A 25,258-nucleotide genomic window follows, 5' to 3' on the forward strand; every position below is an offset into this window, starting at 1 on the left:
AAAAGAAAGGGGGCGGCCACCTTTTACTGGGCACCGAAGCTCCTGAATTATAAGTAACAATAACTAGATCGCTTCAACGCTGCGGTTTTTTTCCTCTGGTACGGCATGTTGTGCGTTACCGCGTAAGTGGTGCCGAGGCATGCGGGGGCACGGCAGAGCGTGGCAGCGGGAGGGGCACCGGGCGGTGCCCAAAGTTCCCGCTGTCCCCGCAGGAGCAGAAAGCATCCCTCCGGGTAGGGGCCGCGGGGCTGGGGCGCTGGGGAGGGAGGAGGGAGGGAGGGAGGGAGGGAGGGGCTGCTGCCGGGCTGCCCCCTCGCAGCCGCTGCCGCAGTCCTCCTGGCTTCCCGGGAGGTTTCCCTGGGACCGGGACCGGGAGCGGGAGAGGCAAACTCTCAAGTTGTGCCCGGGGAAAAGTTGCCCGGCTGGGGGGAGTCGGGCGGGATCCGGAGCGCCGGCTGGCTCTCTTTGGTGCTGGGTTCCTCGGCAAACCGGGGGAAAAGGCAGGCTTTGCCTAGGAAGCTTCCCGTGGTCGTATGGAGAGAAGGGGAGAAAGAAAACACGTCTTCGGAGCGGCGCCTCGCCTTGTTCCGTCTGCTGCCCTTCTGGCCAGGTTGGAAGAGGGGCGGAGGACAGCAGGAGCACTGCTCCGTGCCCTGCCCGGTGCCGGCTCTCTCCGCTCGTAGCCCCTCCTCAGGAAACAGTCCGAGCCCTCGTGGTGAAGAACCAAACCAGCAAAAGTTGGATCTTTTGGGGAAAGGGGGCCTGGGGGGCGCCGAGCCCGGCGGCTGCCGCCTGCCGCACGCTCGGCAGCGGCGGAGCGCTCGCCGCGGCTGGGACTTGACCTGCAGAGGGCAATAGTTGGACGCAAATGCTAACAAAGGCGGGCAGGCTCCTTGGCTCGGCACCGCGGCCGGGACAAGAATGCTGTGTAGGTAGGCAGCAGTGCTTAATTAATGTATATTGAAACAAAAGATCGGGTAAATTGTTTGATTTGTCTTTAGGCTACGTTTTCAAGGCTAATCTAATTCATAACTGTTAGATTTATTCTAAAGAGATTAACACAAACTTCCAGGAGAGGCGTGCGGTTAACTCCAGAATTACCCCAAACACTAATTGTTTACCGGAACATTTACATTCAGCCCCTTGGATTCGTGTTATTAGCGTTATTATTCTCTGCTAATCAGATAGGCGAGGTGGAAACGAGCGGGAGCTTTCCTAATTGTTGCAGCGATTGACAGGGCGACCGCCAGACTTTGTAGGAGGAGGCGGCCGCCGCCCGGCGCCCTGCGCGGCGGTGAGGGGCGCGTCGCGCCTGGCCATTGTCTGCGGGGCCGCGCCGCTGCCCTTCAGCACCGGGCGGGCGGACAGCGCCCGGCCCCGGCCGGCCCCGGCCCCGCTCTCCCGCCGTCCCCGGCCCCGGCCCGGCCCCGGCCCCGCTCTCCCGCCGCCCCCGGCCGCGCAGCCCGGCCCGGCGCCTCCGCCCGGGGCTGGGGTGGGCTGGGGAGGGATTCGCCTCCCATTAGTTCCAGCAGCGCTTTCCCCCGCTGGTGACGGATTTATTAGGGAGTGGAAAAGAGCACCCCGACGGGCGCACTTTGTCTCCCCGCCTGTGTGTGTAGACGCGGCTGCCGTAGACGTCTGCGGCTTGTGTACATATACAGCTTTAATAATTACATATACGTCTCTATAACCTCATTATTCAGGGAAGACTAGAAAACGCGAGCAAATTGGAGTGTTGGCAGCAGGGGTGATTGCAGGTCTGGATGCACACTCCGTCTCTTCCCAACTCGCCGCCCCCTTCTTCCCTCCCCCCCCCCCCCCCAAATCATATTTATCTGAGATTATGTCAAATTTCAGTGATCGGAAATGTCTTGCCCAAAAGCCATTCCCTCTGGAAAAAGTCAAAAGGGTTCCTGGCATTAAAACGACCTTGCGTCATTCCTGATGAAATTAGCAGCGCTGCATGTTTAGAGCTTTGCTATGGATGCACTTTGGTCACAGTAAGAAGTAAGAGATTTGGGGTGTAACCCCCCGTCTGAGCAGGAGCCGTCTGCTTTCACTAGCTGCGAATCCCGAGACCAGCACTCGAAAGCGCCTTAGACCCGCAGTCCATTTTTTACTTGTCTTTAAGTGCAAGCGATGGGAATTGCTAACCTCGGCTAAGAAAATTTCATTTCCCCCATCCTGCTAAACGGTTCTGGTCGACATATGTTTGTTATCAGAGAGAGGTGCTATGAACACAGAGCCATTTTCTTAGCAGCTCTTTGACTCTGTGTTACCATAGTCCCACACGGCATTGGTCCTTTCCCGTTGGGAAGTCATGAATAAGAGACTATGAAGCTTGCACGTCAGATCTTCCTCAATTAATCCACCATTAGCATGTTTGGGATCCTCTACTGGATGGTTAACAGCAGCTTTGGTAACTGTATGCTGTCCATACCCAATTATGCTCTGCTAAAAATGAACTCTGCAGAACAACCTTCCTGAGCTGTCAGTGTCTCCCGTTTTCCTATTTTAACGCTTGTGTGTAGTGGCAGGCGACAGATGGTGTAGATCAGATCGATTTGATTGCATTAGGCGATTTTTTTTTCCTCCTCTCCCCCCCGACTCCTTTTCTGGAAGCCCACATTCATCTGAGAGGCGATCGCCGGGGACATGGGAAGCAAGAGCAGCCGCCGATGTGTGAAAGCAACGAGACATGGCCAGCCAGAGGCGCCGGGGTCCCTTCCCGGGGTTTGTTAACACGGTAATCCGGCACCAGGAGAGAAAGCTGCTTTCTGCTGCCCAGAGCCCATTCCCCATCACACATCAGATGACTCCCTGGTTTTACACACAGTTGGAGTTCTGCTCGAAACCTGGATTTAAAGGGTAAGCGCTTCAATAGAGGTGGATTTCTGGTGGTTACTCGGGTAGGTGGCGAAAGGAGCGAGCTCCCAGCGATTTTAAAAAGAGGCTGCCTTTGAGCGGGAATGAATATTTTCTTCCTTCCTCCTTTCTTTCTTTTCCCTTTCCCCCTTTTTTTTTTTCCCCCGCGCCCCCTCCCCCTTTCACCAGCGAGCCCCCTAATTCAGAACAATTTCTCGCACGGAAAGACATCGCGCCTCTCTATTGACGGATGGGATCGATATTCCCCCCTCTGAAATTTGCTTTTCGTGGCAACCCCGAGCTCTGCTCAGAGCTCCGCTCCCGATAGCTTAATTGTTTAATTCCCTCCATCCGTTCCCCTCCCTTCTGTCTCCCCCCCCCGCCCCCCCCCGGGCACGGCAGAGGCGGCGGAGGTGCCCCCCGGGGCCCTTCCCTGGCCCCGCCGGGCTGGGGCTCCGGCGCCCGGCTCTTTCGGCGGGGGAGCGGGGCGGCAGCGCCGATAAACATGGCTTTCGGAGCCGGTGAACAAAGGTATTTAACGGCGAGGCGCGCCGCCACGGGCACCTCCCGCATGCGGCGGAGAAGGTGCGAGGCGGGCAGCGCGCCGGGGGTTTCGCTCCCCGGTGCGCAGCGTGCCGGGGGGGTGCGCGCCCGGGCGCGCCGGTGCCGGGGCGGGCAGGGGCGCGGGGGCGGGCAGGGACCGCGGCGGGAGGAGGCGCGGGCGGCGGCGGCGGCGGCGGCGCGGGGAGCGGCGCGGCGGCGGCCGGGGCTCGGCGCTGTCCGGCGCCGCGGGTGCTGAAGGGCCCGGCGGGCGGTGGGTGCGGCGGGCCGGGCCGGGCCGGTGCGGCGCCGGTGCGGGGCCGGGCGGGTGCGGGGCGGCCGCGGCGGCGGAGCTGGGCAGGGCAGGGGAAGTTTCGGAAGGCGCCGTATTCGCGGGGGAGCGGGGGATGCTTTTCAGGGAGGGGAAGGGCAGCGTCCGATGGACGTAGCGAGAACAAGGCTGGCGCCGCGCGGGTCTTCCTTTCCCCCAGAATGGCGTTCTGTAATGTGAAAAGAAAAAACCCCACACCCCGAAGTTTGGATTTCTGCCTAAATCGCGGTGCATTTGTGGAGCGCCTCCAAATTTCGGAGAATGTCGGTCTAGGTGTATCACTGTAGAGTGGTTTCGCCACGACTCGGTGCGTTTTACTTTTTCAAACGGCTTTTGTTCAAGTTGAAGGCAACCCACTGCATCAGTTATTTGAGTTCCAACGCCAGCTAATGGGGTTACAGCCTTCAATTTCACAGCGGGGAAAAATTACAGTGTTTGTTATTTACTTTCTATCTGCCATTTAAAATGCAACTTGAAAGCTTGCTGTGTTAGAGGAATACAGGAAATTACACCTAAAATGAGATTAAAATAGAGGAGAGTGAGTTGGATTTTTTTTTTTTTTCAAATTTAAGGTAACGTGGCTATCAGAGTATTTTTTTTCTTTCTCTCTTTGTTTTTCTCTTTTCTCTCAAATTCAGACAAGAGTCTGCGTTACAAAACAAATGCTGTCTTCTCGTATGTTTTCGTAGGAAGCGTAGTGGTAATATGTCAAGCAAGGCAAGGGCTCATGTGGAGGAAGGAATCTGTAGAAGAAGCAAGCATCTTGTATTAATTTCAGTTGGAATCTAATCAACAAGCTGGTCAGTTACCGGGTGCGGTGGATAACGAGAGCTGTGCGTGCTGCATAATTACTCATGGCTGAAGAAGTGCGGAGTACCCCCGCTACGTGCGGGTTTTGGCCGTGCATTGCTAGTTTCATTCCCCCTCCCCGTCACTCACACAGAAGCTGTCCTTAGCATCAGGAGCCGGGGTGAAATAGCCCGGAGAAGTTCCTAATCGCCAGGCGAAGTGTGCCGTGCCATGACGTTGCAGAGATCCTTTCTATTTAGTTGGCGAACAATAAACGTTTATTATCACCGCGGCAGATCATCAGACAAAGCTTCCCCCTCCCGCCTCCCCCAAGTACGAGCGCTGCTGATAAGGGAACCGCTCCGGGTGACAGGCAGAGCCGCAGGCGCCATTTGGAAACAACTTCTTTTATTTTTTTTTTTTTTTTTTTCCGCGGTTCGCCTTTTGCAAACACTTGCAGGGAGGCGGCAGGTGTCGGTGCGGAGGTGCGCTGCCGCTGCCGCTGCCCCCGCCCGCCGCCGCCGCCGCCGCGGAGCCGCCTGCCCGGCTCGGCGCCTCGCAGCCACCGGACTCTGCCGTTCGGGCACACGCGGGGAGCGAAGTGCGCGGAATTTGTACTTTGAAGCCTTTTTCGCCTTAGATTTTTAGGGCACTAGGGAGGCCTGGCAGAGGAGTGCCTCTGCTGAGCTCGGAGCCTCTGCTATTTCTTTCTTTGATTTTCCTTCCCTCCGTCGCTTTCCTTTCCGCCCTCCCTCCTCTTGGTAGCACAGCGAGGCAGTGTGAGTCAGGACTTGTAAAATGCATTTCCAAAGCCCAGATGAAAAGTCTCTCAGGCGTGGCTGCGGCTTTATCGGAGCTCTCCCAAGCCCACCTATGCAAACAGATTTGTAATATTTGTGTGCTTAACCGTGCATCTCTTTTACAGGAATCTGTTGCTGCGTGTGACATCTCTTGCGAGCTCCCAGAGAGAATTGATGGAGCATACAGCTAGGGAATAGGATGCCAGAGAAGCACAGAGGAAGAAACCAGGCAATCACCAGGTAAACTCAACCATACTTTGATTTATTTCCTTTCACCTCGCCTGCAAGACCTTGCCCGCTCCAGTAAGGCAGCAGGAGAGCAGAGGGACTGTACGCGTGTGTATTAAACGCCCGCTCCTCTCGTTTGCCTCCGCAGGATGGGAAGGTTCAGCGTCCATTGGATATGGGACAAGATCGCTCGGCAACCCTTGTGGATTCTCCTTCTTCTAGAGGGGAATTATAGTTATGGATTTATTGTCCCGGTGCAGCACTTCCACCAGCAGCAGCAGCAGCAGCAGCAGCAGCAGCAGCAGCAGCAGCTTTCTGACTCTCTTCGGTGACGGGTATTCTTGGGTGGATAATACGGATTACGTTGTTATTGCTTAAGAATACGCGTAGTCGAGGAGAGTACCGGCGGCGGGCAGGCAGGCAGGCAGGCAGCGCGACCGCCCCCAGCCCACCAGCTGGCTCCTAACCTTCTCTAGTTGCCAAGGTAGCACCTTTTCCATCTTTTCCTACGCTTTGCAATGTTTCACTCTGTGTCTCTGCCCGGGCGGGGGGAGCTCGGACGCCCTGTCCCCTGCGGAGGGGGGGTGCCCGCGTGTGTGTGTGCGTGTGCGTGTGCGTGGGAGCAAGCACAGGGCTGGGGAGGGCCGGGGAAAGGCTTGCCGAGCCTTGCAGGAGCACGCCGCGGGCGGCCCTGGCCCGCCGGGGGCTGCGGGCAGGGGTGACCGGGGGAGCCGGGGCCGCTGCGGAGTGCGCCTCCGCGGGCAGCGCTCGGCAGGCTGCGCCGGGGCCGGGGGGAAGGTGCTCGGGAAGCCCCGGTGCCCGGCCGGCAGCCCCCCCGCCCGCGCCGCGCCGCGCCGGGCGCCCGCGGCCCCTTGCCCCTCTCCGGCGGGGAGCGCGGGGCGGGGACGGGGGCACCGGGGCGGCGGCCCCGCCTGCCGGGGGGTCCCCACCCCCGGGACACGGGTTGCCCGCAGGGCCGGGGCGGCCCCGGCTCCGCCCGCACCCGCCGGCAGAGCCCGGAATGCCGGCCCCTCCGCGGCCGCGGCCCCCGCGCCCGCCGCAGCCGGGCGTGCGGGGCTGGGGCCTGCCGGCGGGCGGGGCGGTGCCGAGCACCCGTGCTAGCGAGGCAGGGGCCGCCCCGCACGGCCGGGGCTGCTCCCTACCCCCCCGGGAAGCCCCTGTTCCCCGGCTGCCGAGGGGTCCGGCCGCCCGGCAGGGCCGCCGCTGGGGAGCAGGTTGCTTCGAGGGGGTGATGCCCGCCTTGCCCCTTATCCTCACCCCGCAGTACCAACCTGGTGAGGGCAGGATTAAGAACCCACCTTCACACCAGCCCCAGCTCAGCAGGTCGGGAAGCACCCAGCCGAAGGCAGAGCTCCTCAGCCTCTGAGGCCCCAGGCTGAGATACATGTCCAGGGCCAGGGCCAAGGGGTTGTTTCCCCCCGTGGAGCTCAGGCAGTGGCTTCTTTGCCCTCTCCCTCCTCCGCCCCCCCCAAAGAGCTCAGGACTCCCCAAATGCTACTTGCAGCTGGGCAGGTGGGAGACACAACCAAGGGAGTGTTGATTCCCATTACTGGCCAAGCCATGCCCCGGCTCTTTAACACAGAAGAAGAGGTGCATCCATCCCTCCCTCCAATCTGAGCAGCAGGGCATGGGCTTTGGTTAAAAGCCTGGTCAGCCTTTCAGATGCTGTGCTTAGGAAAATCCAGGCATAGCATTCATCCTTCCAGTCTTTTTTCCCCTGCTCCTCTGCCCCCAAGACTGGCAGAGGCAAGGAGCAGGGTGTGATCATCCCCATGTTTTCCCATTCGAGTCCTCCCCACATGCCCAGATGATCCCAGGTCTTGTTGCCACATAGTCGCAATTGTGAGACCAGATTTCAGCCTTAAGTGAATTAGATCAGAAGCCATTTTAAAGCAAGACCATGAGTACTGTGATGAGATAGCCTTTTTGAATGGATCCTTCTCCAAGCTCAGCTATGATGAGGCTAAGAACGATTTCTAACATGGATAAGCCAGACGTGGGGTGACCGTTAAGTTGTGAGTGCGAGACGGGATGATGGAGAATGTCTTTCTCTCTGTCTCTTGCTTAGCGATTGAAAGGCCATCCATGTTCTTTTTAATTATTTCCAACAACTGCCAAAGGAATCTTATTCTGTTGCCTTCGGTAGCAAGTGGAGCGCTCGTTGTTACACAGATGTGTGGATCTGTTACTCTTTAGACACATCTTTGATGCTAGCACTCTGATACTCGTGTTTCTCTAATACCACTTGAAAGCAGATTTTTTCCTTGTAGTTTAGTATGTTCAACAGCCTCAGAAATAATGTTAAATTATGCTTTAAAAAGACACGATCAGCTGCTAAATCATAGTCAGTTCAGCACCGTAACACAGCCACATTCCCAAGTGCTGCAGGAACAGCGATGGAAACACTATTTTAAACATCCAGGTTTGTATTACAAACCTTCCTCTGATCTGAGCTTTTAGTTGACATTTTCCCTTGAGTCATGACTTAGAGTATTACCAGGAGTTCCCATTTCATCACATAAAGGATGTGGTTTTGTTTGCTCTTTGCTTGGTTGAGTATCTTGTGCAGTATGGATTGGACTGGTACCCATAAAGACAAGCTTAGCAAAATGTTTCTTTATACCTGGTTTCTTCTAGTTGCTTTCTGTTTAGCATGATGAGCTGGTTTTGCTGAATAATGCCTTAATGACAGGGCTGATGCATTTTTAATGCATGTACTCTTTGTCATTGTCAAAATTAACATTTTGATGATTGTAGATTTCTTTTCTCTAAAATCTTTTGGGAATTGCTATGATATGTGGGTTAAAAGAGTGAAGCTGTAAGGTCCGATTGGAGAAATACTGGATATGCTCACCAAAATAATTATAAAATGTTGTGTAAAGGCTCAATAGCATAAGGGCTCTTAGAATGATGTTTCCCAATAGCACGATCTCAGAGTGGCTCTCCTTGTTCATTAGCAGTTCCTGGGTCTGTCACGTATGTATATTGAAGGACAGAAGCAGTCATTTCTGAACAACAGATCTCTAAGAGGAGACTATTTATACTGCGGGCCTGATCCCAGGAATGCAGGTAGCTTCCACAGGACTGCTCAGGGGAGCAAGGTTGCTCATGTTAAATCCAAAATATTTTGGGCCAAATCCTACCATTCAATGCAATAGCAAAGCCCCAATTGATTTCACTGCGGGAAAGATTAGACCCCTAGTGAAAGGGATTTTTATAACACTACACTTCCTATTTTTTTGCTTTAGAAATTGCGAATCCTGTGTGCTGACAAAATGAGTCTAAAACCCCCCTGCCTCTAATAGTCTAATGATATTTTATTAACAGCAAAAATTATACTAAAAGGCTATAGTGCAACATAATAAGAAATTACTTTATAAATAAAAGGGTTTAATTGTACCAGTACGAGTATTTTCTGAGACAACATTTTAGAATGAGGTTCGTGGCAGCACCAACTGTGTGTTAACAGCTATTTTGGCGAGTGCATATTTAATTAATTTAGAATACTAAATTTCTGTTCTAAAACTGTTTTTGTAATCCGCATCCTGGTAGAAAATTAAATAAAGAATTAGCCCAAAAAGAATTACTTGAACTTAGCCTTTTTTTAAAGGCCATAATCCTATGAAGATTTATATCTCTGGGTAATTTTATCCGCTGGAGTAGCCTCGAAGGCTGCTCCCATAGGTAAGTCTTTGTTGCGCCAGGGCCCCCGTAGCAGCGTAGCCGACTGATGGAGGAGCGGACACTGGGGTGGCAGCCGCCCTGGCGCAGAGCAGGGTGCTGCAGGGCCCCCCCGCGCAGCCACCCGTGATGCTGGCTGCTCCCCACCCTGCTCCGCGCCGGGGAGACGGCAACTGCTCGGGCCTTCCCAGAGCGGGGGACTGCCGAAAGGGCTGTGCCCCCGAGCACCACGGGCACGTCACGCCCCACGGCGGGAGTGGGAGAAGGAAGAGTAGCTTTGGTCGCTACTGCCCTGTGCAGGCAGGGGAACAGCCCTGTCTGGGCCTGCCTATAACAGGAAGCATCGCTCTGCTTAGCAATACCCTAAATCAAGTGACGAGGACTGCCATTTGATTTCAGGTGCTCTTTCCACAAATATTTAAGCCTACAGCCCTTATATGTATACATATCTCTGAACGGAATGAAAATATATATCTACACGCACATATATATACACACATCTCTCTGAAGGGAGGCTACAGCACAATATGAAAAGCCCCACTCTCCCAGACCTGACAGAGGCACAACTCTCCCTCACCTCAGCAGGGGCCGTGCCATTGCAGTGCCTATTTATGACCGGTGTTGTGATTCCTCCTGCTGCCTGCAAATTTGCCTAAAATAAATGCACCCACTGCTGCATGTAGATGTGTGCAGTTATGCAGATGCCTTTCCTTGGGATCAGTTCTGCTTGCTTTCGATGTTTAAGACTACACCCGATTTTGAGGGGAGTGTAAGATTTCTCCCCATAACAGGTTATTGCCTTTCATGTCAGTTGAGGTGGCTTCTAGTGCTCATAGGGTTTTCTTAAGGAAACAGAAAACAATAATACTTATACATCCACACAGCTATACACATACTTTGCAGCTGTAAGAATAAGCTAACTAGCCTTTTTCTCTGGGTTTTTACATCACGCTAGAAGTAATGTATACAATTGGATTTTTATGCTTTTTTTTTTAATAAATAGTGTCTTTACATACACAAAAGGCTTTTTCTTCTCTTCCTTTTAAAAGATTACTGTTTTTCTGAAAAGCACCCCCCCAGGTATTACCCTTAGCTGTTATGACACCTCACCATTTAGTGTTATAAAGGTAAATCATAACACTCGTTATTAATAATCATAAATTTTTACCAGATTCAGCATCTGCCTCCTGAAAGCTTTAATGGCGGAGACATTTCCTGGGCTAACGCCCATGATGCTTGCATGCTTTTTATTGCTATCATTTAGTAACCAAATTGCTCGAAAATCAAAGGACTTGATTATCACATACCTGCAATGCATAGAGCTATTTATAAATGTTGGCTCGATAATAACAATGACTCAAAAGAAATTTAAATGACAGGCCAAAAATAAGAAACCTAAAAGTGAAAACTCAAGCCAGAATTCATAGAGGTGATGGAAAGAGTCTGACATCGAAGGGCAGAGAGGATCCTAAGGAAGGTAAAGAGAAGAGGCCTGGAGGTGATGGTAGAGGGTAGATGTGCCACGGCTTTTCAGAGCCGGAGGGCAGACGGGAGGAGAGGCACCAGGGACGGCAGGCGAGGAGGTATCGCAGCGTGGCGCTGGGAGAATGCGCCAGAAGTGTGGAAACCAGGGTTGGAACATCACACACATTTGGTAGTTTGCTTTCTGGAAAAACAGCATCTAGTTAAAAGCAGCCAACAGAAAATTAGGTGAAATGTTCCAGAAACTAGAGGGGTTGATTGACGGGGAAAATAAGAGCCCTGAATATGTAGCTGAAAGGAGTTTTTTTATATATCTATATCTATATATCTGAATATACATACCTAGCCAAAATTACATAATAATGCCCATACAGATACATGAAATGAGTATCCTGCTTTTGAAATCGTTCTCCTAAAGAAACCAGTGGGAATTTTCCATTGATTTCAGTGGGGCCAAAATTTCTCCTGTCTGCAGGAAAGCGATGTAGCCTGGTGTGTGCAAATAGACCTAGGAGCTATGTAGGGAGAAAATGCAGTATGGCTATCAAGAAATGTTTCCTTTCAGTGAACCCAATACCTCTCTAGCCAGCGGGGATGATATAAAGTAACGGAGCAATTTCCAGGCAGGAAAGCCCTTGCCTGGGAGATATAAAATTAGCTTGGCCAAGACACCGCAGGCAGCAGTCACCCTACAAGGGCTGGAGAGCCACCTGGGGAGGCCTTCTTGCCTCTGACTTCTGCGATACACCTGCATGGAGCTGAAATGGCCCTGATAATTCCCCAATGCTTTATACCCCTAGAAAGAAAGAGGTAGGCCCATAAGAGGCTACTTAAACTTTCCAAGCTACTCTCTGATAGTATTTTATCTGTTTCAAGGTCAATTGTCACCACAGTATTGTTCTGTATCAGTTCATCTGAGTTGTATGTAATGTACACCCCTTTCACATTATTACATTAGGCATGAAATGTTGGAAAAATATAGCTGTCTTTTCTTTAATATCAAGAATTGCTGATTCATAACCTTGTTTGGAATATTAGCAGCTCTCTCACTAAGTCAGGACAATATCACAGTTTATTAACGTTCACAGGTCAAGCCTATCTTTTAAATCACTGAAAATCAATGACAAAGTGATCACCATGGGATTGGTCTTCTCTAATTGGAGAAAGAGGGACATTCTGAACCAGAACTGTACAGCAGTTGATTGTGCAGCCTGATACCAAAAAAAGAACCATCTCACTGCATCTTACATAGGCATTTACATAGATAATGTAGATTTCATATGACTTCTCTTAGATTATCTGATAGTAATAGCTTTGCAAGTATTCACATTCTCTTAACAAGAAGTTGATAGAAAATTCAAATTAAAAGGCATCACTGTAATTACTGAATTATAAAGGATTTATTTTATTTTTTAAAGTTCAGTGGGAAATAGTAAGAGCAAGGAGGCTTGATGCATTAATGCTTCACACCATCTGGAAACTCATCCTTTAACAATCATTCTTCAAGAGATATCTTACCTGGTTACTCCAAGAAAACGTAGAGCAGTATTACCTCTTCGTCAAATTGCCAAAAACATTCTTCTGAAATCTAAAATTATACAGTTCAGTACCTGCTGTTTTACTGGAGCAACAGTTATTACAGTCTTGATGCCGTGGATGTTAAAAAATACCACTACAGGGAAAAATAGTTTCTTGTTCCCTTACTTTCTTTCCTGCACTGCCTGGCTGTCCCCCTTCCTGCTTATGATACAGGCAAAAGGTTTGAGGGGACGGAAGGGTTTTTCTTTCTCAACATGTTTTATTTTAGAAATGTCAGGATCATTTAATTTCCTATTTTTTTTCTGAATGTCTTGAACTATAGAGAAGAGCAGTGGAAACTTTCTCAGACCGCAGTTTAAGAGGTGGTGATTTTTCCATATTTAAGGAAGAGACCTTTTTCCCTGCGTGTTTGCCAGGGGTCTGAGTTACGCACAGGACATAGTGCATAATTACTTTCAAGGTTTCAGTACAATCCTTTTCTTTTTGACTGTGCATGTCATACTGTCCTTTGTTGTGTTATGACATCATGTGGCTGTTGTACATGTGATGACACAAACCCATTTCCCTTCAGCCGTTCATAGAGCCCCTTGGTGAAAACAAGATCTGCAAGTCCTGCTCTAGGAAGCAAGAAACAAAACCGCTCCCTTTTGCTCTCCTTGTTGAGGTGCTTGTCATTTCTGTGTATGTAAATTCTTGCCAGCAAAGAATGCAGGACCAGTCCAGACCCTTGGTTAGAGATGAAAATAGACATGTTTAATTTTCATTTGCTGGAGCTGCAGTGAGTCAGTGCTGCTCGCTCTGCTCCAGCCTTCCTGCTACAGAGGGAGGAAAAACTCCAACAAGGGAAAGGAGGCTGAATGGGCGTGATGCGAAATCCAAGGAAAGCAAACCAAATAAATAAATCCCCCCACAGAATACTTAGCTGGAGTTTTTATGTTTTAATTTTTACCAAATGCCACTCTATTTAAAGTATTCCACATTTCTTGGATGCAAAACTTAAATATGTGCCCTGTAGAGAGGCTCAGAATAATAGCTCTTCTTTCTCTAATAAAACCTCTCTTCTGAGATTAACTCTGGAGCTAGCAGTAAGGTCAGTATTTCATTTCATAGAAGTCAGCTCACGCTGACAAGGGTTTGGCCTTCTTAGTGATGGGCCGTTTGCTGCTCAGAAGTGTGAGGAATGGCTTTCTGAAATATCGATAGCTTGCCTTCGCTAGAGCTCACGATCAAATATAGCTGGCAAGTATCAATGTGCTACAGCACCCGGACTGAAGGGCTGAGAGGCTTGGGCCTTGGGCCAGCCGCTAAGGTTTGCTTTTTAAATCAGAGGCTGACTCTTCCATTAGTGTAAATCAGTGGTTTATAATAACGTCAAATGAGATTTGTGTCAGAGTAGCCCAGACTACAGCTTGGTCTTGGGATTTGAAAAGGAATAGAAAAATTAGGCTGAGACCATTAGTATTCTGTTTTCATTTGGTTTTGGTGTGCGTGTGTGTAAACATGCGCACACATGCAGAGCTGCACTTCATTCCCATGGGCGTTTCCCAGGGCCGGGTGGCTGCTGTTTAACAAGGACCTAAGAACACAAAATCTTCATCCTGGTGTGGTTTGATTGACATGTGCAGAGATCTCACATAAAGGCTCTGGGATCCCGCTTTTCATCCATAAAAGGAAAGCAGGCGAGCTGCATCCCCGGCTAAACCCTTTGTACAATATACATCAATAATGAGGCAGCATCTATTTATATATTGCTCACTGGAAATGACTGAATTCAGACAGAAGTTGGTGAGGCAGCCTGAGCTCCACCAGCCTCCATGGAGTCTATTGTTAGTATCCAGGATGACTCCTCAGGCAAACGGGGAGGAGAGGCACGATTTGGAGCCTACCACGCCATGGGGAGGAATATCAGGTTTGGCACTTGGCAGGTGGTGTCTCGTCTCAGAGAATGCCTTCAATGGCTCTGCCAGGACCTGGCAGTCACGGCGGAGGAACGCAGGAGAAATGGTCGCAAGAGCAGGGGGGCAAGAGCGCAGCCCCGTTGCTGCTCCCTGGGAAGCGGCATGCTTACCTGGGCTTACCCACAGGGTGAGAGCTCCCTGCCTTTCTTCATGAGAAAAGGAGAGGTCCAAGAGGGAACGGGAGGAAGGCAGTACTAGCTTGATACACACCGATGCCTTCTTGCCATGTCATTGCAGAAGGTTTTCAACAATATTTCTTCTTTACCTAGAAAAAAAGGTGCGGTAAAAAGCCCCATCCAGCATTACGACGTTGGTTAGGTAGGTCTGTGTGGTTGATAGTCCAGTGACAAGACTGAGGTGCAGTGCTGACACGTGCCCATGACAATGAAAACTTGCTTGTCTATGAGATGTTTAGCATGAATAAGGCACTCAAAAGCCCTTAGCAAAGCACAATCCAGACAGTGCTTTTGCTCCGTGTCCTTTTTTACTCCTCCTTTCCTCTGTGGCTCTTGTGTACTTTGCCCATATGCTCTAAAGCTATTTTGTTTTCAGTTTTATGTATGTTTTATGTAAATTAGAAGAATCAAGCTCCTTTGCTTGCTAAATTATAAATTGAGTGGAAATTGGCTGACTCTCTTTAGACTATGACTATAGGTTATACAAAATGTAAGTAATCAAGCTGAGCAGGCTGGGTTGGGGAGGGAAAACACGTCAGTTGCATGGGCCATGTGAGCTGCGTCCCTGTGTCCCCGTATACTGCAGCCTTGAATATCTCTTTGCAGCCTTGAATATCTCTTTCCTCTAAAGTGCCGATCTGACTCCTTTTAGACCATTCTCCGAGACTCAGGTTTATTGCTTCCTTTGGTAGTTTGCTCAGCATATTCGTTACGCCTTGTACAAATGAACTGCTCTTAAATACCTGTGTCCACTCTCTTGCTTTAGGACCAGAGTAGATCCAGACTGCCTCCTCTGGGAGCACTGATTCATTTTGTTTCCCTTCTTCCCCTTGTAAGTCAAAATGCCTCTTGATTATACTGTCTGTCTCTTTGGCTTACTCCCTGCTTTGGCTCCACTTCCCCTATCCCACTCGTACGCTTGAGTTTTGCCCTGGATTATCTTTTACTTAGTAGCCCACTGCAACCCCACAGAGTAGGACCGTGGTGTAAGAGCGGGAGCCTGGCAGTGGCTGGCAGCCTGAGAAACGCTGCCGGGAGAGCAAGGGAGTCGGCTGGTGTCTTGGGACTCTGTGAGATGGTGGAGAATCTCCTACAGGGCAGAGAAGACAGCCTCACTGTGGCCTGTCACTGCACAGTGAGACCAAGTTTTAAGAAAAAGGGGCCTAAAATCAGACTCCTAAATCTATCCTTACACATTTAAAAGTAGGCTGAATTTTGGGAGCCGGGTAGGACCAACGTTATCATAAGCAGATATGGGCATGGCCTTGCTCTACAGCCTGACTTCAGGGTTCCTCTTAAAAATGTCAGTTTTCAGACAATTGTGACAAATCAAACTGCCCCTAAAAGAAGAGACCGATTGCAGCCTCAGCACAGGCAGGGATGTCTGGCAGGCAGTGGCCGTGCCAGCATCCGCACTCTGCCGGCGTGTCCGGCAGCACTGACCGAGGGCAGCCTTGTGCTGCCCACGAGCACCGAGCCACATCGGGGCAGACCTCGGGATAGCTCTGCTCTCTGTCCTTTACTTCCATACTAGCCGGAGAACAGAAAAAAAACATCTTCAGAGAGGTGGTGTAGTGCAGTTCTCGTGAAATCTTGACCAACTTTTTGAGGCCGGCATCATGGAGACTGTGAATGCCATTGCCATAGAAAATTCAGGTTAGAAACGAATCACTGCGGGGGTGTAATTGTGGGTGGTGGGTGGGCTCTGCAGGCACGGCCCCAGGCCCACAGGGCTTCGGCGGGTAGCACGTTCCCATGTAATGCAGAGCCCTGGGCACCTGCTGGGTCCTGGGGTGCCCATGTGGGTCCCCAAGCCCTCCCAGCCCAGCCTGGCTGCCAAGATGTGCCGCTCTTCGGGCACAGTACCCTCTGCTGATTCCGGCAGGGTTGAAGCATGTGCTTTGTTAAAAGGGATCCCAACTGAGTCGGTTTTGCCTGAGCAGACAGATGGCCTTCAGGAGTCTCGGGCTAGGACCTGCAGGGCACAAATGGATCCTCTCTGCTCAGGCTCTGCCCTGCAGTTATTTGAGTTTGGGCTCTCTTTCACTGAGTTCATAAAATACATGCCTTTTTTTAAAATTCATTAAATACTTTGATTCAGTGATATACCGTGAGAATGTGGTTTATTCTTTCCAGTCAAATGTTTACTGAGGAGTGATAAAAAATATCCAACCTGCCTTTTTAGAGCTGCTTATTTTATTTCAAAGGGAAGGCATAACGTTTCATTTCCTGGTGTGATTTTTATTAAACCTCTGCCTATTTTATTTGTCAGACCACATATAAATTTACAACCACTTGTGTTTCCAAACAAAAGACATATAGGTTGGTGAGCAGTCTATAAGTCAAGCTGCTATTCCTTGAAACTCATAAAAGGATCATTTTAATCCATGGAATTGCTAATTAAAGCTGCTTCTCAATACACAAAAATTAAGTTAACAGTAATTAATGTAGCCAGCCTGGAACCTTAGGAAGCTACTGCCAGCAAGTGTCTTTTGGTGCACTCAAGAGGATGCAGTTTGATTGTTGGCACCAACAGACAGGCTGGGAATTGTAAACATGGTAATTAGCAGTAAGTTTCTGGATCTCAACTTGCCAGACTGGCAGTCTGATTCTTGGAGTAGTTGTCGCATGGGAGGAGGGAAAAACAAAGTAAGGGAATTAGAGCAACCTTGCATTGCCTTGCCAACATATGCCACTGGACCAATGTTTTTCTTGGCAAAGATCTCTGACAAGGAGTTTAAAAGCAGCGTTGCAGCCCTACTGCAAACTGTGAACCTCACTGCAGGCATCAACCAAGCAACTGGCTCTGGCTCTTCTGCTCAAACTATGAGTGTTGCTCCATGGAAAGGAATTGCAGAGCCTGAGATTCCCCTACTCCACCTCTACGGTGGGGCACAGTGTTGATAAGGTTATCAACAATAATGGGATTAAAAGAGTTAAAATCCAGCTTTGCAGTAATCCCAGAGTATTCTATTGTTGAGCTATCAAAGATTAAGGTTATAGTAACCTTGTTAACCCTTGGTGTAGTGTAAATAAAAAGGAAATGTCAACCTTAATTCCACCATGAAATTAAATCTTCACTTCTCTAAATGATGATTCAAACATAGCTTACTCCAGTCAATGTGGTTTATGAAAATACAGGACCCACGTGAATTTAAGAAATCCCATCTGAGAGAGAGAGAGGGAGAAAGGGGTGATGAAACATGGTGTTAGTTTTGTTTAAAATGAAAAAAATTACTATTCATCCAGCCTGTATGTCTGCAGGAACTATACCTAGAGCCAACAAAGTACACAAAGAATAAGGTAGCGACCAAATGCTCATGGTGTAAATCCCTGTGATGCAGTGAACACAGGTCCCCCAGACTGCAGCAGCCCAGGCGCCGGCCCTGGGCAGAACGGCTGGCCCTGTGCCAGGCAGCAGCCACAGCACTGCTGGTGGTGTCCCCGTCCCTGTCCCCGTCCCCTGCTCGCTGGGCGCTGCGTGGCCTCGTTAGTGCTGCCAGGGACAGGGACAGGGTGCGCTGACACGAGAGCTTGAACCGAGCATTGCTCCACCAGCGCTTTCACTGCCAGAGACGAGGTGATGAAAACCAAAAAATGTCAGAAGTGGTTGCTGAACCTTCTGGAAACAGAGAGCCAGGTGCTGGTGTGAAGGGCACAGGTTTTCCTGGCTAAGCTGATTTCCAGCAGGTGGGAGCTGGAAACCATTCGGCAATGGACAGGTCCCTCCTCGCCTGTGCTGGGCACAGCCCCTGCTCCCCCTGCCCACAGAGGCTGAATCTATAAGTAGGTCTGAAACTGCCCTCTGGGACTAGCTCTCCTGCCTGAAGAGAGGGAAGGACAGATAGACTGGGCTTTGCTTAGAAGTCAACGGGATGTGGTCCAGGTAAATCTGTATTTCCTCGTGGGGAGCAGGAGGGGAATTACGGTAGGCAGAAATGGGCTGTGTGGCATTTGTTATGCTTTTTTGACTGGGAGGAAAATAAAGTAGTGGTAAAATGGGGTGACTCAGAATGATTCTTCATATTAAATAACTGAAACACTCTGAGTCTCTAGCAGAGAGGTAATTAAGTATTAAGGAGCTGCCTATAGCAGGAAGTGAGCTCTCTGGAGGGCAAGAGGCATTGCCAGAGAAAAGAGATGGTTTTAGTGGGGCTGTTCCCAGGGAAAGGGGCTTTGTCACTTCAGCAAACCCCTGTCTGCCCTGTGGTATCTGCATCTCCTGGAAATTACTGGCTCTGTGGATTGATAGAGCTGGGGAGTGGGCATGCTCTGCCTCTTCATACTGCCTGCCGCAGTCCTCGTGAACTCTGGTGAAGTCGCGTTATGAAACCCAGACTCATGAAAAGAGCTCAGTTTAGGATTGTTTTTTCCCCTCCACTCACTGAATCATACTCTTCTCTGGTGTAAACTGTCACAGCTCCAGAGCGTGCCCCAGTTCAGATGCACCCGCTGGGTCCTGGGCTGCCTCCATACCCACTGCTGCTGCAATTGCTACCACAAACGCAAATTGGCTCGCTCTGGCTCTTCTTGTCTTTCTGCAGTGTAGGAATAGACAGTGGGCCCGTGGGGTTGTTCAGGAAATATTACTGGTTTCCAGTGCTGGTATAATGCTCCCTTCTAGGTAGTATCCCTTTTCTGGACAATTTCCCAGTAAAATAGTAAATGGCAACTGCAGAGCAGTAAAGGCGATGGCGTATTTGTTTGACTGACATTTCAGAGCCTGCAGAGCTAATGCAATTAGGATCCACAGTATGTTGCAGCTTCCTTTCTTCATTTCCCTGCCCTGGAAGAGCTGCTGTTAGGTTCAGCTTAAGCCTGGTCCCCGCTCCGCGTCAGCCTTAGGGTGGGGGAGAGGCTCCGGGGAGGGAGGGCGGCACGTCCCCGAGCCCCTGCGGGCACTCTCTGCTTTGGGAGCAGCCGGCATCTTGCAGGGCTCAGGTGGGACAGGAACTGCTGCCATTTTGCTGCTGGCACCGCAGTCCGGGGCAGGAGAGGAGTGATTTTGTTAGTAGGTGTGAGCTTCCCCCGGCCTCAGCAGAGTTGGCACCGGGGTGGCCCTGCAGCGCTCAGACCTGCACTCCTCACCTGGGAGAAATCCCTGTCGGTGCCTGCGGATCCCTGCCAGGCAAAGCAACCCAGGGTTAGGGCTACCCCAGTCTTCACCGGGGGCAACTGAGGCTTTCTTTGGAGTTTTGCAGGGTCAACAGTTGATGCACTGTAAACACTGTGGTACACACTTGGCATCAGAAAAAGGTGGAAAAAAAATGGCGGTAATCGTTCAGATTTGTCCAAAGGAGGTAATTGAAAACAAATTGCTACCAAAAGCTAAGGGCTGCAGTTAATTGCGGTGGAGCACTGTGGGTCACTCACCTGTAGGGAAAGACTGCTAGAGAACAGGCAGGGGTCAAAATTGTTTCTCTCCTGGTGGGGAAAGAGGGTCTCAGCCATATAATTTGGTTTGTAGGGTTATTCTGTAGCTCATAGACCCTGACATGAAAATCCAGGCCCACAGAGCAGTGCTTTAATCGCTGGAAATAATGCAGCCGGTGAAGGCAGGGGCAGCCGTGGCTTGCCCTGGTGGCAGGGGGTGGCCAGGCTGCAGCATCGCTCCTGCCACGGGCAAGTCCGAGCTGGCCCCTGCAGGCAGCACACGGCAGGAGAGGCACAGGCAGCTGCCAGTTCCCCTCTCCACTGGGTGCTACTCGAGGGAGGGAGCATGTAAATCCTGGACTTGGCTGAAGAGAGCGGCATGGTGGAGACTGTGATGTGCACAGAGCCACCATGCTACCAGCCCGCTCCAACCAGGAGTTTTACCTTTCAGTTTGAATATTGCTGCCGTGCACTGTTTTATTTGTTAGCAAATTTAAACACTGCAATATTTGCTATTCCTGGTGCTTCCTAGATGTCTAGACTCGGGCAGACATCAATGCCCATGTAAACTGGCGAATCGTTTTGCAGTAGGTCCTCTGGACGCAGAGGCGGGGAAGCCGGGAAGCAGGGTGGCACGGACCCACTGCCCAGGGGTGGCAGGAGGGGGTCTGCCCTCGCTGGGCAGTGGCTCCCCGGGTCAAAACCTCTTCTGTCTCTCAGAGAAGCTCTTTCCAAACCACTAAAGCTATTGCAAGGATTCAGGAGACGAAAGAAATGATGGAAAAGCCGATCTAATTTTTACTAAATTGTACTTTTTCTAGATATTTCGATTCAGAGCTCCTGCAGGGTAAAAGAAAAATTTCTTCAACTTCCTATGTTTGGCGACAAATTCAGTACCACCGTCTTTCAGGGCAGGTCCTTGCTCCTAGCTCTTGCACCTTTGCTTTGTGCTCAGGTAACCAAGGACAGGAGCATGCTGCGGCCTGCGCTGCTCTGTGTCTGCTCCCTGCACTAACGCTTCAAGTGGGGGAAAGCCAGGACAGCATGAGAAATGGGAACCAAAGTTTCTTAAAGCCGTCTAAATGCAGGGCCACCCTGCTGAAGTTTGTGGTGTTATGTGAGTGTTGGCTGTAACAGCCCTGAGAGTTGGGCCAGCCCCATCAGAGCCTGGGTTCCAGTGCTTCAAAAAGGACTTTAAAGTATACATGTGTAGCACAAGTGTTAGAATATGAATACCCCTATCTAACCGGAGATACGGGAAGAGTGATTGCCTGGCTCTCCTTGGAACTTACATCCTTTGATAGTTCAACGTTCCCTTATATAGAAAACCAAATCATATGCTGGTTTACTTGACTTACTATTATTATTAAGGACAGCTTTTGGAAGATTGGTGGTAAAGCCATTTCTCCTCTTCTTTTACAATGAAGAACCCAAACGCTGTCCATGGACCAAAGTCTGTCCCCAGGTAGCAAGCCCGGCGCGGCAGCGTTGGTGACATGCAATCCCCCTCCCCTCTGTGGGAGCCTTGCCTGCGCCAGGGCTGCGGGCTGTCCCCACGGGGGCGGCAGCTCTGCCGCGCAGGGCGCGTGAGCAATTGCTCTTGTTTTTAACATGTCAGATCATAACTTGCTCATCCGTTCAGTGTCAGGGTTGAAAAATGCTGTCGAAATGAAAATGCAGGAGCTGACTGAGAAATCAGTGAGTATGCTATCTGGGTGCTCCAAATTTAGACATCGTGATTGATAAAGGATATAAAATATGTGACTTTTTTTCCAAGTGAAAAGACACTCCATTAATATTATGCAATTTGGACATGTTTGTTTTAAGAATAACAGCTCTGCTTTACAGCAAGTGTGCGTACCCGTGTGTGCAGGTGCACACGTACGCGCACACTGCGGTAGTCCAGCATTGCATGGAGTTAGCTGCTGAATTAAGCTGGCAGTAGCAAATGTATTATCAGCTCCCCACAGAGTCGGGTATAGTACCTGTACAACAGAATGGAAAAGTCTGAGTGGTACTGGGTCAGAATGTTTTCCTAGCTAAATTTGCTGGTGTTCAACTTGTAACTTCACAGTCCCCTTTTTTCCATTATTTCCTTTTATTTGTATAAGCTGATGGGAAAAGAGGGGGAAAAACGGCTCTCCCATGGAAGGAAAACGTCTTGGCAGGACAACAGCTCTGTGTACGCTGCTGAATGCTGCTGGATACAAGGAGCTGCTGAACACAAGGCATGTGTGGTGAATTGAAGGAGTTTACAGAGGGCCAACATGGCTTTTTTTCATGATAACCCCAGGGCCAGGTGGAGTCTCCTGGGGCCAGGACATCTGGGAGCTCAGGGAGCTTCAGTGGTCAGGGTGGCGGGTTATTGCAATGAGCAGATACGACCTAATCCCCCAGAAAAATAACATGTAACCACATGCTCAAAGGCTAATGCCGTGCTGAAGCCATGGCCACCTGCGTTTCCCCCATCCTGCTGCTCCCCACCTCGGGCTGCGGTGCCGAGGGCCGGTGCCGCTTTGCCTTAGCGCAGCTCTGCACGGAGGCACGACCGGCATGGTGCGGGGCTCAGGGACCGCCAGCGCTCCAGCCCTCCAGCTCCTTGCTGGGGTGGGAGATTTCTGCCAGGGGCCTGCCTGGGTGGGCAGGGACGCTGCCTGCGAGGCGACGCAGCGGCAGCTGGGCTTGCCGGGAGGTTGTGCGGGGCTCCCCAGGGGCAGCACGGCTCCTCCCTGCCTCACTGAAAGGACGTGGCTCAATAGCATCAGCAGGGCCCCTCTGCTTTTGACCTCGGATTTTCTCTTGCATATGCATAAAGCACAGTGTGGTGTTAGAGAGTTTTAATGGGAGGAAACTGAGGAAGCCAGTGAATCATTTTCAACGGTAAATGTTTATATTAATAATTTAAAAATTCAGTGGATTTTTTCCCAGAAATTTAGTATTACCTTTAGAATATGAGAGCGGGAAGTCACTGGAAATCAGTTAAAGAAACTGGAACTCAGGACCTCTCTCTAGTAACTCTCAATGTTTCTACTGACGGATTTCCAAGTAGCTACTCTAAAGCTCTGGAAATCTGAGTATTTCCAGAGGATTATCCATACAATGATTTAAGTCTGATATTCACAAGACAAAAGCTGTTTGTTGCATGAAACAAATCCCTGCAGTTCAGTCCCTTCTCTGGGCTAACTCACTCCCTCAGTGAAAAGTTGGGGACACCAGATTGCCAAGTGGGTGGAGAAAGGTAGAGGGAATTGGTCTGATGAGCCGAGGAGTCCCGATCCCCTGGTGTAACCCATGCAGCACCCTCCCTGCTTGCAGCACTGTGCTTCCAGGCAGGATTCCTGCCCAATTACATGAAACAAGATCAGGGAAAAAAACCTGTTTACTACAGCACGGTCTAGTTTTTAGATCCAAACAGATTGCTGTACATTGGGTGTGAAACTCCCTAATGTTTTAGTAATGATGCTGGAACCTCTCTGACTGACAGCTCTGAGCAAAGCACTTTCTGAGGTTATGTAAATGCCTAAAAAGAAACCTAACCCCAAATCTTAATTGTGTAGCAGATTTGAGTCCTGTGAAGTCTAGGCACTGCCAGATTTTAAAGCCATGCTGCTACCTTACATAAATACTCATAAATACTTACAGGAAGTGTCCTAAAAAGATCTTTGGCTCACCGAGTGAGCTTGAAGAAGGCGTTGCAGGGCTGCCCCGTCTCTGCTGGCTGCGAGCGGCGTGTGGTGCTGCCCAGGCCCGCTGCGGCGAGAGCGGGGAACCTGCTTCCCTTCAAGTCCAGCCAGAACTGCTGGTACCGGGGATCACGTCCCAGGCAGAGAAACGAAGCTCCTTCAATTTCTGATGCACACTAACAGGGCAAAGAGACCTCTCCTTGTGCTTCTGTGCTCTAGCCTGGCACAGAAACAATTATAAAACGCGTTTATAAATTCCACCCGGGTGTTGTAGCCCTTGCTATGAATCTCAGAATATATTTGAGATTTATTAGCATTGTGCTGCTTCTGACACAAAGGATGTGGGGGACAAAGAGCAGCAGCTTCTATGCTAGAAGAAAGCACATAAAAACCTATCAGTACACTTGTAATTTCATGCTTCTAAATGTTGTTATCCAAACGTCATTGTACTTGCAACTATTCTGTGTGCGTTAAATCTGAGGTGTAAAATACTGCCTGGTATTAAAAATGCAATAGTAGCGCAATTAGCAAAAATCTAATGTTTTTGTGAGACCTCTTGTTAGCTCTTATTGCCTTGTCCTTGGTGCAACTTCAGGCAGAAAACCGAGAGTTTACTGCATTTAAAGACGTTCAGAAAGATGTGCTTAAGTAAATAGATGTCTATATTTTCGGTGTTTGAATAGGTATGTAAAGAGAAGGGGACTGAATAAAGGCAAAGTCCATGTGACAGAGCTTACTAAATAATGGTTGTGATTAATTTTGCAGAATTGTCCACGAATAACTGGCAAAATGTTTCCCATACCCTGCAACTTCTAGAACTGGCTGATTCATTATTGTACTCAGGGAGTGGTACCTTTGAGCCGTGATCCAATGCATATTTAAAATTGCCATTGATTTTTTTGTGTGGAGGGATTGAATCAGGGTCCTAAAGGACCTGTGACATTTTTCAAACAAAATACTTGTTATATCTTTTCTTTTTTTGTTGCTTATCCTAGGCTAGGTGTGCAGTCAGTGCTAAATCACAGCAGTGCCAACCTCTCCTCTCCTGGAGGGAGCAGAGGAAAGGGACAGGGCACCTGAGCAAAGGGAAAAGATAGAAGAGGAAAAGCACAGAAGGGAATGACTGGAAATAGCAGAGGAAGGGAAGAAATAGGAAAAAGCGGAAAAGAGAGAGAATCAGAGAGACAGAGGAATGAAAAGGAAGAGAGGAAAAAGGAGCAGAAAGACAAAAACAAAAGGGAAGACTGGATAAACACGCGTAAGCTCAATAATTAATTCTCAGTCTTAATCTTTCAGCGTACTCCTTAGGCAGGAGCTTAATGTGATTTGGAGATTTGTGGGGTTTTTTTGAAACAAACCCACCTCCCCTTGCCCCCCCAGCGCTGTCTCCAATAGCTTTTCTCCCTGTTCCCTTGGCCAGAGTGCGAGGGCTTGCACAGCTTTGCGGTGCCCGACAGCCGCCCCGTGGGTCGGCCTGGAGAGCCGCTGCTGGTCACGGGCTCTCTCTGATGCTCATCCACGTTCTGCCGACCTGAGGTCTACAAGGAACATGAGTAAGCACCAGCTCCCGGTTAAATCTCAGCAGGTTTATCATTTACAAAACCATGACAAAAGATGAAGTAATGTCCTATCTGGCCACATACTGGGCTGTAGGTCCTGTTTTTTCTAAAAGGAGGGCTATCTGATGTATCTTGTTACTGTCAAAAAGAAAAAGAAAAAAAATCAGTTACTGTGATTTAGAGGAGCTAAGTGTTTAAAATAAAATATACATTCAGTGCTTTCATACAAAGAT

The 25,258-nt window shown here is 49.9% G+C and overlaps 1 long non-coding RNA gene across 5 annotated transcripts in view; it reads left to right on the forward strand.

Annotated features, from left to right (window-relative positions):
• Positions 1 to 5,246: 5,246 nt before the first annotated feature.
• Positions 5,247 to 25,258, forward strand: part of LOC142412679 (uncharacterized) — a 45,166-nt gene continuing 25,154 nt past the window's right edge. For 2 of the 5 annotated variants that reach the window (XR_012776580.1, XR_012776578.1), the window contains exons 1-2: positions 5,362 to 5,565; positions 5,702 to 6,037. This is a non-coding gene — a long non-coding RNA (uncharacterized LOC142412679). Of the gene's footprint in view, positions 5,305 to 5,361; positions 5,566 to 5,701; positions 7,997 to 25,258 lie in introns of those variants that run through there. The other 3 variants (XR_012776579.1, XR_012776582.1, XR_012776581.1) reach the window with 3 other exon arrangements.

The sequence above is a fragment of the Mycteria americana genome, chromosome 7 (genome assembly GCF_035582795.1).
Source record: "Mycteria americana isolate JAX WOST 10 ecotype Jacksonville Zoo and Gardens chromosome 7, USCA_MyAme_1.0, whole genome shotgun sequence".
NCBI lineage: Eukaryota > Metazoa > Chordata > Aves > Ciconiiformes > Ciconiidae > Mycteria > Mycteria americana.